The sequence below is a fragment of the Vanacampus margaritifer genome, chromosome 16, assembly GCF_051991255.1.
Source record: "Vanacampus margaritifer isolate UIUO_Vmar chromosome 16, RoL_Vmar_1.0, whole genome shotgun sequence".
Taxonomy (NCBI): domain Eukaryota; kingdom Metazoa; phylum Chordata; class Actinopteri; order Syngnathiformes; family Syngnathidae; genus Vanacampus; species Vanacampus margaritifer.
This window is the reverse complement of record NC_135447.1, coordinates 19,444,738-19,459,038: the sequence shown is the minus strand read 5'-3', so window position 1 is coordinate 19,459,038 and position 14,301 is coordinate 19,444,738. Positions and strand designations below refer to the sequence as shown.

The 14,301-nt window shown below is 42.5% G+C and overlaps 1 long non-coding RNA gene across 1 annotated transcript; it reads right to left on the bottom strand.

The window, feature by feature from the left end:
- Positions 1-11,099: 11,099 nt before the first annotated feature.
- LOC144036681 (uncharacterized) lies at positions 11,100-13,807 on the bottom strand. The gene is made up of 2 exons (XR_013288700.1): positions 13,452-13,807; positions 11,100-11,724 (listed from the first exon to the last, which is right to left on the bottom strand). It is a non-coding gene; the product is annotated as an uncharacterized LOC144036681 (long non-coding RNA).
- Positions 13,808-14,301: the final 494 nt, after the last annotated feature.

Here is a 14,301-nt window from a genome sequence, read left to right as displayed (position 1 = left end):
TGCATATATTCATTGTAAATAAGCCCAATTTAATGAGAACACGGTTATTTTTGTTACGGTGAGGTAATTTCATCAAGGCAGGGCAACATTTTACGCTGTTTTAAAAAGGTTTCATGATAGAAGATGGAAAATTTTTCATTTGTTTATACAGATGCCTAGTTTGGTTGTTGCTGGTTATTCAGATATCTAATTTAAACACGTACGTGACGTTTGCTCCACCATAACAATTATCTCATATTAGGATAGGGGGTTGGGATGAAAGATGGATGGATGAATTTTCTTTACGAAGCGAATATTTTGCCGTGTTTTAAAAGCTCACTTAGCGCTATTTTGACGTGAACCGCGTGAGAACTATACAAGTTTGAATTCTGTGTCGGCAAAATAGCGCTAGCAGGAGAGTTGCCGGTCGCCTCCCAGCACTATATTTTGCCGTGAAACGCAAGAGAACTACAAGTACGAATTATGTGCTGGCAAAATAACGCCAGCAGAAGAGTTGTGGGTCTCGCATTTAACCGCTATCTTGCCGTGAGTCGCGCGAGAAATACAAGTAGGCCTACAAATTCTGCGCCGGCAAAAAATATGAGATGTTTATATTATTGTCTATAACAATCATTAATTTTTTAGAATCTTTACTTTTTGGGGGGGTACAGAGGCTCTTGATTTAAAAAAGAAAAACATGCCAAGGCGACGGTGTTTGAATCCAAAAATAGAAGCAATGCTTTATATCGATACTGGAAGAGACAAACATGGACTTGATGTGAAATACATCAGTGAATTCAAAGGCAAGATACATCTCACAATAACAGTTAACTAAAAAGGGTTAGGGTTAGGGTTTGAATCTTCCACCTGACTTGATTATTATTTTTGTCATTACTAGGGAGAGGGGTCTTTGCTTGTACTTCTTTTGAAAAAGGAGACTTCCTGCTAGAATATCGTGGTGCACTTATAAGCAAACAAGAATGTGAGAGGAGACAGAGATTGTACCATGACAAAATGAAAGAATTCATGTTTGAGTTTCGCTTTAACGGAAGAACTTGGTGGTGCGTATTAAATCCATGCTCCGTTTAATTAGTCCATATTAAAAGTCTATAATTTGTTTAGACTCATTAGCCTTGAGTCAAAACCCGAATGGGATCCTAAATCAGGAAAATCAACACTACCAAGTTCTAACTATATAATATTGATAATTGGTTTTCTATTTGAAGTGTTGATGCGGCAACAGAGGATGGGTCACTAGAGAAGACTGGTCAATGATGACCACATCAACCCAAATGCCACAATGAAGTATTTAAATGTGCAAGGAAAGCCCCGTCTGTGTTTATTTGTTTATTTGTGTTTATTATTACACGGGACATTGACTCAGGAGAGGAGATTACATATAACTAGAAAAATTCCCGCGGAAATTTTGAATGGGACTGCTGACTCTTGCAAGGTGGAAAGACGCATGTAGTACTTGTAGCAATAGTAGTAGTAGTATAGTAGTAGCAAGTACTTGTAGTAGTAGTAGTAAATAGTAGTAGTAGTAGTACTTGTACTCATAGTAGTATTAGTATTAGTAGTAGTTGTAGTAATTTTAGTAGCAGTCAAATGGCCAAGATGGCCGCCGACCCGGGTGGGCGAGGGGGAGAGAATCCTTGGTGTACCTAATTAATTGGCCAAGATGGCCGCCGCCCTGGGTGGGCGGAGGGGAGAGAATCCTTGGTGTACCTAATTAATTGGCCAAGATGGCCGCCGCCCTGGGTGGGCGGAGTGGCGAGAATCCAGGGTGTACCTAATCAATTGGCCAAGATGGCCGCCCGCCCATAGGCCAAGCCTTGAGTACACCATGAAAAAAAGGGGGTGAGTTGAGGTCAACATTAAGAGAGATGATTGGCCGAGGCAGTTGCTATGCAGAAGTAAGAGACCAGGCAGTATAGCTAAAAAAAAAAAGAAGCACTATTTAAATAGCAGTCCATTCCATTGCCTTTAAAAATAATAATAATAATGTTGTGTAGCTTCGCTACTGCTTGCTCCGCTCAGCAGTCCCATAATAATATGAACCCATTTTTCTAGGATAGTAATATGTGCTTGCTTGCTTCGCACAGCAGTCCCATAATTATGGTGACTCTGACTAGCCATGGAGAAGCAAGGTAATCATATCAGAATGTGATGAGTGGTTAATGATCTGAAAATCAGTATTGACTGAATTAAACTCATGATGTTTGTCAGTTTGTCAATTTAATTTAATTGAATTTTTTTTGCGGTTGGAAGGTTTTTTTTTTTTTTAAAGACAAGCATGTCCAATGTGCTCCTGTGCCCTTCTTGGCTTGCAAATGAGCCCTGAAGTTACTAAAAATTAGGCACAACATGAAGGAGGAACGAACACACTAAGCTAACCGTGAGGCCGCGGCTAATGGCTAATAATAAAACAACAGTCACTTACTGAGCATAAGTCTAACCGCAGTAGCCAGCTAACGGCTAATAACAAAACAACAAGGCATCTGGCTTTTTCTTGTCGACCAAAACTGGCACGTTTAGGCCTCCTGCCACCACACTGGCCATTCTAAGCAACTGTAAAACGTAGCTGAACAAGCGAGTTTCCAGTGTGGGCTCTCCTGGGTGCGGGAGCCTGTCTGCCGAGGCAGCGATGCTAGTGGAGTGTGCGTGGCTGACGCTGCAGGAACGCTACCATGTATCAATAGTATTGATACCATGACAAAGTGATATTGTATCCAAATACGACGTGTTTGAAAAGTATCAATACTTTTGACAACCCTATTAAAAGTACACAACGTGATTGTTAAATGGATTTTAACGCCATCTTTAACTCTTAAAAAACAGACAAAATTTACCACTCATCCATGTCTGTGTTTAATAATGAATAATCAGCAATGTGATGTAAAGTGTTGTCTCAATGAATGTATGTCTATGTTTCCTTCCTGTCTCTTTTGCAGCAATCTGACGTAGAGAGGTCAGCCCAACCCTCAGAGGTTGAACACATTGAACATGTACATGTGGTTGTTCAATAGATTTCAACGCTCTCTGGCAGTTAAAAACTGTATGCATATTTCTGCATCTTCAGTGAATTTGTAATCAAACATCATTTCTGTGTGTATTGTCTCTGTATTTTTCTCTTTCAGTGCATGATGGAGACAAGGCACTCCTCAATGAGTTTGAGCCAGGGTGACCTGAGTCCACCACACAACAATTCTCAAAAGGTAAATTACTTTATCACTGAGTGTCATTTAGCATCCAACTACAATAATTGTTTGCAGTGCTCAATCAAGTCACCAGTAATATTTTAATGTACAGAAAAACTTATTGAAGACTTGATAATAGTTTGAATAGACCAAGTGTGTGTGTTGTGCAAGTATGGCATAGACTGACACTGGCATATACTGACTTTTGCCGAGAAAGCTTTTGCTGTAGAAGTTGAGTCGCACTCACCTACTTGTGTGTGTGTGTGTTCACATAATCTCATGTTTAGAGGGACATTTAACCTCATTGTATCTTTAAGTCTCACAGTCACCCAATGTCACCTTTCTGTGGAATTGAATTACTATACATACAATACATCAATATACTTGGTAGGCTGTTGTTATTTAAATGACCTAACATAAACTCTGTGTTTCTTGACCTTGGATCACTCTGAATCAGCAACGTAATGTAAAGTGTTGTCTCAATGAAGGTATATCTATGTTTCCTTCCTGTCTCTTTTGCAGCATTCTGACGCAGAGAGGTCAGCCTAACCCTCAGAGGTTGAAAATATTGAACAGGTACATGTGGTTGTTAAATGGATTCCAACACAATCTGGCAATTAAAGGTGTGCGGGTACAAATAACTTATTTCCAGGGCAAGCTACAGGGGTCTGTGTGTTGCCAGTTGCTTCCACCACCTTCCTCTCTACCTCCCACTGGAGAGCCCCCAACACTCTGTTCTGCGGAACGATAGTTTCGGGTGGAGATCCCTCGGTGGCCGGACCGTGCATAAGGGACAAGGCATCCGGCTTGGCATTGCGGGATCCTGGTCTGTAAGTGATGACGTAATCAAAACGCATCAAGAACAGGGCCTAGCGTGCCTGACGAAAATTGAGTCTCTGAGCGAAACGGGGGTACGCCAAGTTTTTGTGGTCCATGAAGATCTGGAAGGGTCCCGCCGCGCCATCCAGCCAGTGCCTCCACTCCTGTAACGCCAGAATGATTTGGGTGTGTCAAAACCGGCGAACATGAAAATAATAATTTCAATTTAACAAAGACGGCCTCGGCCTGCTGAGTCCAAATAAATGGAAACTTGGTAGATGTAAGCCTTGTCAGAGGTTCTGCTTTCATACTGTAGTTGCGGATAAACCGACGGTAGAAATTAGCAAACCCCAGGGACCTCTGCAAGTGCTTCATTGATGTAGGAGTTGGCCACTCGACCACGGCCTGGATTTTGGCCGGGCCAGCTCTCAATTGGCCCTCCTCCACAATATATCCGAGAAACTGCACCGAACTGGTGTGAAACGTACACTTCTGCCTTTACTTATAGCTGGTTTTCCAGCAGTCGCTCCAAAACCAGCCGAACGTGTTGCTGATGTTCTGCGAGGTTTCTGGAGAAAATCAAAATGTCATCAAGGTAAACAAAACAAAAGTGGTTAAGCATGTCACGCAAGACGTCATTAATAAAACACTGAAATACTGCTGGAGCGTTTGAAGGGCCAAAAGGCATAACCAAATACTCAAAATGGCCAATGGGTGTTTTAAACGCTGTTTTCCATTCGTCGCCCTCCCTTATCCTAACCAAATGGTAGTGTTGGGTCTGATATTACAGATCCCCTTAGTTACCGACCGTGCACAAAGGAAAAACGAGGCAGAAGCTGTGCTTTGTTTCAATGCAACCGCGGCTGGGGAGAGAAGGGGAGACGTGAGACGTTAACTCACGCTCGGCTCCGTCCGACTCCCTCTCCTCCCCCGGCCACAAGTCGCTTTTATGACAGTTAAGTTTCAGTTTCGTTTCATATAAACATGGTTAAGTTTCTGTTTTCATATGTCATGGAAAAACACAGAACAGTTTGAGCAAGTTGAGCCGCGCCTTAGGCGCCGCCTCTAAACGACAGTTGATAATATAAAAACATAAAAATATATACAGGATATTCTTTAAAATACACATAATGTTAAGACTACTGTTTTAAGCAACTTCACAGGTAGGCACTGCGAAGATCTAATTTGGTAAACACCGGAGCAGAATGTAGTGGTGCAAATGCAGACTCTATTAGTGGCAATGGGTATTTGTTTGTAATTGTTATGTCATTTAGACCATGGAAATCGATGCAAGGACGTAGAGTCTTCTCTTTTTTCACAGTGAAGAAAAATCCTGCCGCTAGCGGCGATTTGGAAGGGCGAATAAGCCTGGCAGCTAGCGACGTTGTAATATATTCCTTAAGGGCTTGAAGTTCCGGCTTGTATATTTGATAAAGGCGTGTACTAGGCAGCGGTGCGCCAGGAACCAATCCTATAGCGCAATCATATGGCCGATGCGAAGGGAAAGACAAGGCCCGGTCTTTGCTAAAAACTTCCCGTAGGTCATGGTATTCTGCTGGCACATTTTCTAGCTTAAAGGATTCTATTGTTGCTTTAACTGGGCCACAGTGGGAGTTTACCGCTGACTGCAGGCAATGTGAGTGACAAAACAAACTCTATCTCTCTAACCTAGGTATGTCCCAGTTTATGTCAGGGTTGTGCCTAGCCAGCCAAGTCAGACCCAGAACCACCGGGTTGAACGGGAGGGCATAACGAAAAATTGTCTTGTTTCAACGTGATTTCCCGACAAAACGCATGTGTAGATAATCCTTTCTATGCGTAATCACCCCCAAGAGGCGCCCGTTGAGGTCATACATCGAGTCTAACTACGGGACATTTCAATGCGTTAAAAATTTTCGGATCGACAATACAATCATCCGCCCTAGAGTCCACCAAAGCCGTCATCTTTATGCTCCCACCACCCCATGTCATCTCCCCTGACAATTGCAGTCTTTTAATGTCTAAGTTGCTATTTGTGTCATATGATCTCCTGGGCTGGGAGATGGGCTTGGTTGTTTTGTTGGGGTATAACGGTTGTGGCTGGAGCGGGTGCGACGTCCAGACGTCTATCAGGCAGCCTTCGGCATGTGGCCAATATGTGTCCGGGCTGTCCACAATATAGGCACGCCCGATCCCTTATCCGTTTCCTGCGCTCCACCGCAGAGAGTCGTCCTCCTCCCAGCTACATGGGCTCAATGTCGTCTCCCGCAGGAGGGCGTCGCCACGAAGCATAAGGAGGCGGGGCACCGATGGAGCGCCCCGCGGACGTGGTTGAAGATGGCTGAGCAGCCGTGTCTGCTGGCGCAGGTCGTCGCTCCTCCTTCCGCTCCCGCAATCTGTTGTCCTATCGAATGGCCAGGTTGATGAGTTCCTCTAGACCGGATGTCTTGTCCCGTGCAGCCAACTCGTCTTTAATTCGTGGGCTGAGGCCCCGCCGGAAAATCCCACACAGCGTCGCTTCGTCGTAACGACTTTTGGCGGCCAAAACCCAGAACAAGATAGAGTATTCAGCAACTGACAATTCGACTTGCTTGAGGTCTAGCAAGTGGCTGCCTGCTTCATTTCCTTCTACCAGGTGGTCGAAGATGTTTCTGATTTCCGACAGGAAAGCGGGCAATGAAGCTCAGAGCTCCGGATTGGCTTTACTGACTGCCATCGTCCATAATGCCGCCTGGCTGGAAAGTAGGTTCATTATGAAGGCGACCTTGGCGCCACAGTGAGGGAAAGTTTTCGGCTGTTGATCAAAAACCTGACTACACTGGTGAATGAAATGGTCACACCCACCAATATCGCCAGAGTAGCGGGAAGGATGGGGAATATTGGTTTCCCGAAGTACGGAGTTACCAGTCGATTGGTCGTGATCCGTCAGAAGCCGTGGAGTCCGATCTCTGCTCCACCTTCAAGGTAAGAGACCCGATCTGGGCGGTTAGCATCGACATGGCTTCCTTCAGTTCACGGAAGTATTGCTCGTGCTGTCCAAGTAAGAACCCATGGCTGGCCAATGCCTGGCAAAGGCTGTCGGGGTCTGCGGGTTCCATTCTGGTCGGGTTATTCTGTCACGGTTGGGTTGTGTTTGAGAAAGAAAGAAAGAAAGAAAACAGCAGACCCAGCCAGGGCGAAAGTCACTCAATTTTAATGAACCAACAAAAAGCGCACAGCACGTGGACAAAAGGTTGCTCAACAAAAGGCGACGACGACAAAAAGGTGTACGTCGTGGGCAAAAACAAGAAAACACAAAATCACGCCGGAGGGCGGATAAAACAGAGAGGAGTGTAGCATACAAAGTTGATTAAAGAAAAAACGCTACTAGTCTAATTACTAGTGGTGTCCACAACACCAAGAAATATTGCCGCTAGAAAGGTAGCAGTATCAAAATGTAAGGTATGGTGAGTAGCATCGCGGAGCAATAATCCGACACTCCTCTCTGTTGCTGTCAGGCTTTTATTTCGGCCTGATGACATAATGGGCAGCAGGTGAGTCGGCAGGATCCGCCCTCCAGCTGTTTCCCCAGCATCTGCAAGGGAGAAATCAGAAATAGGAAACAGCAGAAAACCAAAACAAAACAAACACAAGCTGTGCTTCCTTAAATGTAGCCATCCGCTGTCACGCTAAAGGATCATCTATGGTCAAAATTAATAGTACGATTAATCTGCATTAATTCATGATTAATGCTATAATTTTTTGTGATTAATTAATCAATTAACGCTTTTACTTTGACAGCACTAATATATATATTAAGGATGCACTGAAATTAAATTTTTTGGCCGAAACCGAAAATGAGAAATGATTGGCCAAAACGCAGAAAAAAAATTATGCCAATTTTTTTTTTTATTATCATTGCATTTACTATAATTAATTAAAGTTATAATATTATTATAACATATTCAGGCCTATTTAGCACGGGCATTTTAACAAAGCACAATATAAATTGAAATGCGTCCACACCACAGATATCAGAGACATATTGGCGAATGGTAAACACCAAACACGGGGTGAACTGAGCATTTTCTGGCGGTGCAATTGCACTTTATAGTCAATGTACAATACTTCGCACCAGCGGGCATGGATGCGTGGGGTGTGGATGATGCATTTGTAGGCTATTTGGAGCGGGACACGGTGCGGCGCACGTAAAATTTACACATTCACATATTCACCAACGTTTAAAAATAATACATTTCTTTGCACCAGCAAATCGGCTTTGGGAACGGACTACAAAGTCACACGGCATCCTGTACAGATCTGTATTCACTCGGAGATAGTGGTAAGTGTTTACTTATTCAAAACTGTTGATGGCAATAGTGCTAACGTTAGCTAAAGTTGGGCTCTCAGAATCATCGAGAACATCAAGTGGCCCCAGCGAATCTCCAACGAAGCGCTTAGAGCCCACACAAACCAGCCTAGAGCCTCCCGCCTGGTTGCACAACGCCGCATCCGCTGGTTCGGCCATGTTCTTCGCCTTCCCCCTGACCACCCGACAAGGGCCATTCTGAAGTTTGACCCAAAGGCTGCAGGCTGGAGACGACCACAAGGAAAGCCCTGTACCCGATGGCTAGACATCATAGCGGACGACCTCCACCGCCAGTATTATATATATATATATATATATATATATATATATATATATATATATATGTATGTATGTACTGTATACCGTAAGCCAAGTTACATAGACGCAATATTTAACCTACATGATCTAGTAATTTAATCTTATAGTAGCCTAGGCTGGTAATTGATTTTCAAGTAAGATACACACACAAGAATGGGGACAAATAGTTTCAAACAATATTGAGGTCTAACCAGAGACACTCATTTTGTTCATTGTTCATCAAATGCTGTTTAATAACATATTATTTATGTTCGTTATTTCGCCAGAAGCAGGAACCAAATGCATTTCTGGTAATACTTAGATGAAACTCTTACCGGAAAACTACTTAAACTCTTAGCCGTATGTCCCGGCTCATCTTTGTGAAGTTAGTTATCTGCCTTTTTTTTTTTAATCAGTAACGACCAAACAAATGGGAAAGTCAACTATAGAAAATACTTGTGGCCAAAGACACTGAAACTCTGTTAATATTTAGCTTAATGTTTGACTGTGTTGGTTGACAGAAAAAGGAAAAGAAAGAGATGAAACTCTTACCGGCAGAGCCTAAGAAACATTATGTTCTTGTTGCCAATATTAACTCAACACTTTCAACCAGCATTTTACTAAACGAACAGCTCAAAAAGTTCATGGGAAAGCAAGTTGTTATTATTATTTTATCATTGACAAAATAAGTTAAAACCTAGTTACACAACAACAAGCACCCCCCCCCCCCCCTCAGGATTTGGGGTAAAAAGTCTAACATCTTACGTTTCTACTACCACACTCATTTGTTCAAGATATATATGGTGGATACAAAAAAAAAACTACACTACACACCATTGTTCAAATGCCATTTTTTTGTGATACAGTACAGTAAAAAAATCAAATAAAAATTACGAAGATGAATCACTTCATAACTTTTTCTACCATTGTGACCTATAACATATAGCAGTGATTCCCAACCTTTGTTGAGCCAAGGAACATATTTTCAGCTTGAAAAATCACATGGCACATCACCAAACAAAAATGTAACAAGAAGTGGATACACGTCACTTAATACTTTCTATCATCTAATAGAAGATTTATTTGTTCTGTCTGTCATTATACACTCTTAGAAGTAAGGGTTCCAAAGGGTTCTTCTTGAAGGGTTAGGGTTAGGGTTGTGCCTAGCCAGCCAAGTCAGACCCAGAACCACCGGGCTGAACGGGAGGGCATAACGAAAAATTGTCTTGTTTCAACGTGATTTCCCGACAAACGCATGTGTAGATAATCCTTTCTATGCATAATCACCCCCAAGAGGCGCCCGTTGAGGTCATACATCGAGTCTAACTACGGGACATTTCAATGCGTTAACAATTTTCGGATCGACAATACAATCATCTGCCCTAGAGTCCACCAAAGCCGTCATTTTTATGCTCCCACCACCCCATGTCATCTCCCCTGACAATTGCAGTCTTTTAATGTCTAAATTGCTATTTGTGTCATATGATCTCCTGGGCTGGGAGATGGGCTTGGTTGTTTTGTTGAGGTATAACGGTTGTGGCTGGAGCGGGTGCGACGTCCAGACGTCTATCAGGCAGCCTTCGGCATGTGGCCAATATGTGTCCGGGCTGTCCACAATATAGGCACGCCCGATCCCTTATCCGTTTCCTGCGCTCCACCGCAGAGAGTCGTCCTCCTCCCAGCTACATGGGCTCGATGTCGTCTCCCGCGGCAGGGCGTCGCCAGGAAGCATCAGGAGGCGGGGCACCCGTGGAGCGCCCCGCGGACGTGGTTGAAGATGGCTGAGCAGCCGTGTCTGCTGGAGCAGGTCGTCACTCCTCCTTGTGAGCACCTTTGTTGCGGAACTTTTGCCGCATGTAACGCAAATGGCAACCCCACCTGTGATCGACCGGGCTCACCGCACCATTCCACAATCCCGCAAGCCTGGACATGACAAGCCACCCAGAGCCTTTGTGGTGAAGCTCCACTATTTTCAGCAAAAGGAAGCCATTTTGAGGAAAGCTGCTTCTCAGAAGCTTTGAATGAATTAAATTTGCCATTGAATGTGTGTATATTGCACTTATCTGCTACAGTAATTAACTCACTGGTTAAAGATTAATGATATTCATTTGCACAAAAAAAAAAATTGTACAGATGCAGAGTCCATGTGCGTGATGTCTCCAGGTCCACAGCTGCTGATGCTGAAACCTCCAGCACTGATGATGCAGCAGAGACTGAAAAGTATATGGTTGACAGTGGTGAGTGATACACATTTTTCAAAATTAACATTGACTTAACTGGAGTGGAATAACTTACCCAATCCTAAATTGTGTTGAATGATAAAATAGGCAGTAAGATTTTTAAGACAGGTGATATGTTCCTTTATTGGTGCATTCATTCTCTGGTCATAAATTTAAAACGTGCAAAAATGCTAGCTGCAGAACAAATAAATGTGATTATTTATTTCAAATGCATGTAATATAGTAGTCAAAGAAAAATGCATCAAGTTTGCTCTTTATTTGTTTCCATTTTCAAACATCAAAGAGTATTCTTTCTAGGTGGTAGTCTTCTTCACATTTAACAAAAAAAATCACACCATGTCATACCTGTGAGCCCAAGCTGCCCCATTATTTGATAATGGTAGGCATGACTGGCTCTCACTACCTCCTCTCTCTATCACCCTGCGGTCAGGTGATGCCCCAAGGTGTGGAGCATTAGGATTTACAACAAAACCACAGGGATACACTAGACTACCTGTGAACTTAATATTTGGCTGCTATGGGCTCTTGCTCTATCTTTTTTCATGGCCTTCATTTGCACTGATGATGCACTCTTCAAGCTAGTAGCAAGTTTTTCATAGTCAGCTCTCCTAGAGCAGATTCTTTTGAAAGAGGATGATGTGATTCGGGCAGACCTTGCATTGAACCACAAGTTGTTTGAGCTCTGTTCTCTGGTCTCCCGTTCTAGAGCTATAAACTCAGGCAAATAAATCAGTTCAGTGTAACGATGCATGACACTTTTATCCAGGACTGTACAGAAGCTGGTGGGTTGGGATGGCAGAAAAAAGTAGGGCAGGTCATCAGGTTGGCTGACAGGCTCTCCAATTTGGCTAACAAGTGGTAACTGTAAAAAATAAAAAAATAAAAAATGAGAACGACAAATTATTATCATTAACATGCAAACATGTTTTCTTTACAGAAAATCATGAACACCCCCTACTTCCTGGAAGCCAGCTGGAAAACGAGCCTGAGGAGGGACAGAGCACTGAAGAAGAAAAGAAATCGGAAGAAAATGACAATATGAAATGGAAATTGTCCTAAGAAACTGAAATAGAAAGTCTGAAAGCACAAATTAGCACACTTAAAAAGAAAACATCAGCTGAACTCCTTGAAAGCAGTGAAATTCCTCAAACGTTTGAATACAGCACTGGGTTTACATATGAACGATTCAACCAAATAAATGTGTTCAATATTTGGCATCCCAAAGCATCCACACAACTCAAATAAATGTGCCCTTACTCTACAAGCGAAATGATAGGCAGGTTGCTGAAATGCCCCTCCGTAGCCAGTTGCTGTTTGTTTTTGTGAAACTCCGCAACAAACAAGACCTTACGAACCTTGCTTTTAGATTTAATATAAACATGCAAACAGCAAGCAATATTTTCAATTCATGGATTCATTATATGTTTGATATATTAGGTGAATTCACAGTTTGGCCTCACAGAGGTGTCATTACGCTAAACATGCCAGTCCACATTTGCAATATTAGACTGCATAGTGCTGAAAATCGAAAGGCCAACATCACTAGTGTTACAAAGTCAGAGCTATTCACACTATAAAAGCACAAACACCTTGAAGTCACTAGTTGCCTCTGATTCTCGTGGTGCGGTGATTTTTTTCATCTGCCCTCTTCACAGGATCCATGTCAGACAAGGAGATTGTCAGACAATGAGGTTCATCCCACTCCTAGAGAAACTTATACACAGTGGCTACTTGCAAAGAGGGGATGGCATAATGGCTGATAAGGGCTTTTTGATCGAGAAAGAGATACGAGCAATCGGCCTACAGTTAAACCTGCCACCATTCTCAAGGTCTAAGAAATGCCAGCTGGAGATGTGCTGGTGACAAAGCACACTGCAAAGCACAGAGTGCACGTAGGGAGGGCCTTTGCTAAAATAAAAAAGTTCAAAACAGTGTCAGGGAAAATTCCTAATACCTGTACAAGATTGGGAATCATAAATCACATCTGGTATGTAGTGAGCATGCTTTCAAACTTCCAGCCGCACATACTTAAGTAAGAGACAGCTAGAGGCAGTAATCACATCACATGACAACTACATCACAGTACTAACATTTTAAGCTGATATTTTTATTGTGAAGCATTTTGTAAGTCCAATACGTGTAGGATGCTGTAAAAATACAGATGTGGCTTTATCCTTGTTTAAGAATTTTATGTGTCTATGTGTATTTTCTCCTTTTATAGATTATAGAAGACCATTTAGAATTTGTAAATATCCAATTTGAATGAAACCTCAATAAACCTGTGAGGAAAACATACAATATTTTTTTCCACAGCAACTTGATTCTGACTGGTGGCTGGTCCAACTTCCTGTTGTTCATCACACTTGGTGGCTTAGACCGCAGCCCACTGCATATTTCTTGCCTCCAATTTCTACCTCAGGTGCGGTTTCATCTGCAATGTGCTTATGGGTGCATCTTACATTTCCCTCAGTAGCTCATATATTTCTATCCCTATTGCTCTTCTGCAAAAAACTGTACACTTGAATATATTCTGAACAGAGTGATTGATGGTGTTTCTGTAAAATGGAAGAATTAAAAAAGAAAACATACTTCTTGTGGATATAGCTGTTCATGATGGGTTTCCTCTTGCAGTTGACTTTAGCCTTGGCTACCACCTCACTGCTCACAGGTTGACCAGTAACTTTTTTTTTTAACCCTGGCATTGTGCCACTGCTGAGGCAGGCTTGTGGGGGAAATGTCATCACTTCTTGCACAGTGCAGGTCAAGGGTGTGCATAAAGCCCTCAATATTAGCACAAAAAAACTGGTGAACTGATTGAAAACACATAGCACTAGGTATTAGTTTTGGAAAAACTATGACAATAATGTAGCATTAACTAGCTGTCATGTTTGGGTTCTGTTTTTCCTTGTGTGTCTCCCTTGGTCTTGTTAAGTGTAATCCTGCCCTTCCTCGTGTCAACCAATCAGTGCCCTCAGCCACTTGTGTCTTGCCCCAGGTGTGTTTTGTTGTGTCATTAGAGTTTGTGTATTTAGTCTCCTGTCTCCCTCTGTCTGTGTCGGTTCATTGTCATTTCCCTCCCGTCATGCTACCCGTTTTTGCCTTGTTGTCCACCCCACGTTTTGTTTTCTCTTGCCATTTGGAGTTCGCTTTTGTTTTGTAGTAATTAAAGTCCTTTTTTGTACATCACCTTGCCCTGCTTCCCTGCGACTGGGTCCTCCACCAAACTTTGCCCTATTGACACTAGCTAGTTACAGCCATATAACTACACCCATGGCTAGGGTGACCAGATTCAAACAAGCAAAAAGTGGGACATAAATAATTTTTATGATGGACAAAGAACAACAATGACTGATGCTTTAAAAAAAAAAAAAACACTGAGGTCATGATTTCTTACCATTATTTATTTATTCTACTCTTTTTAAAACATCTAGATAACAGA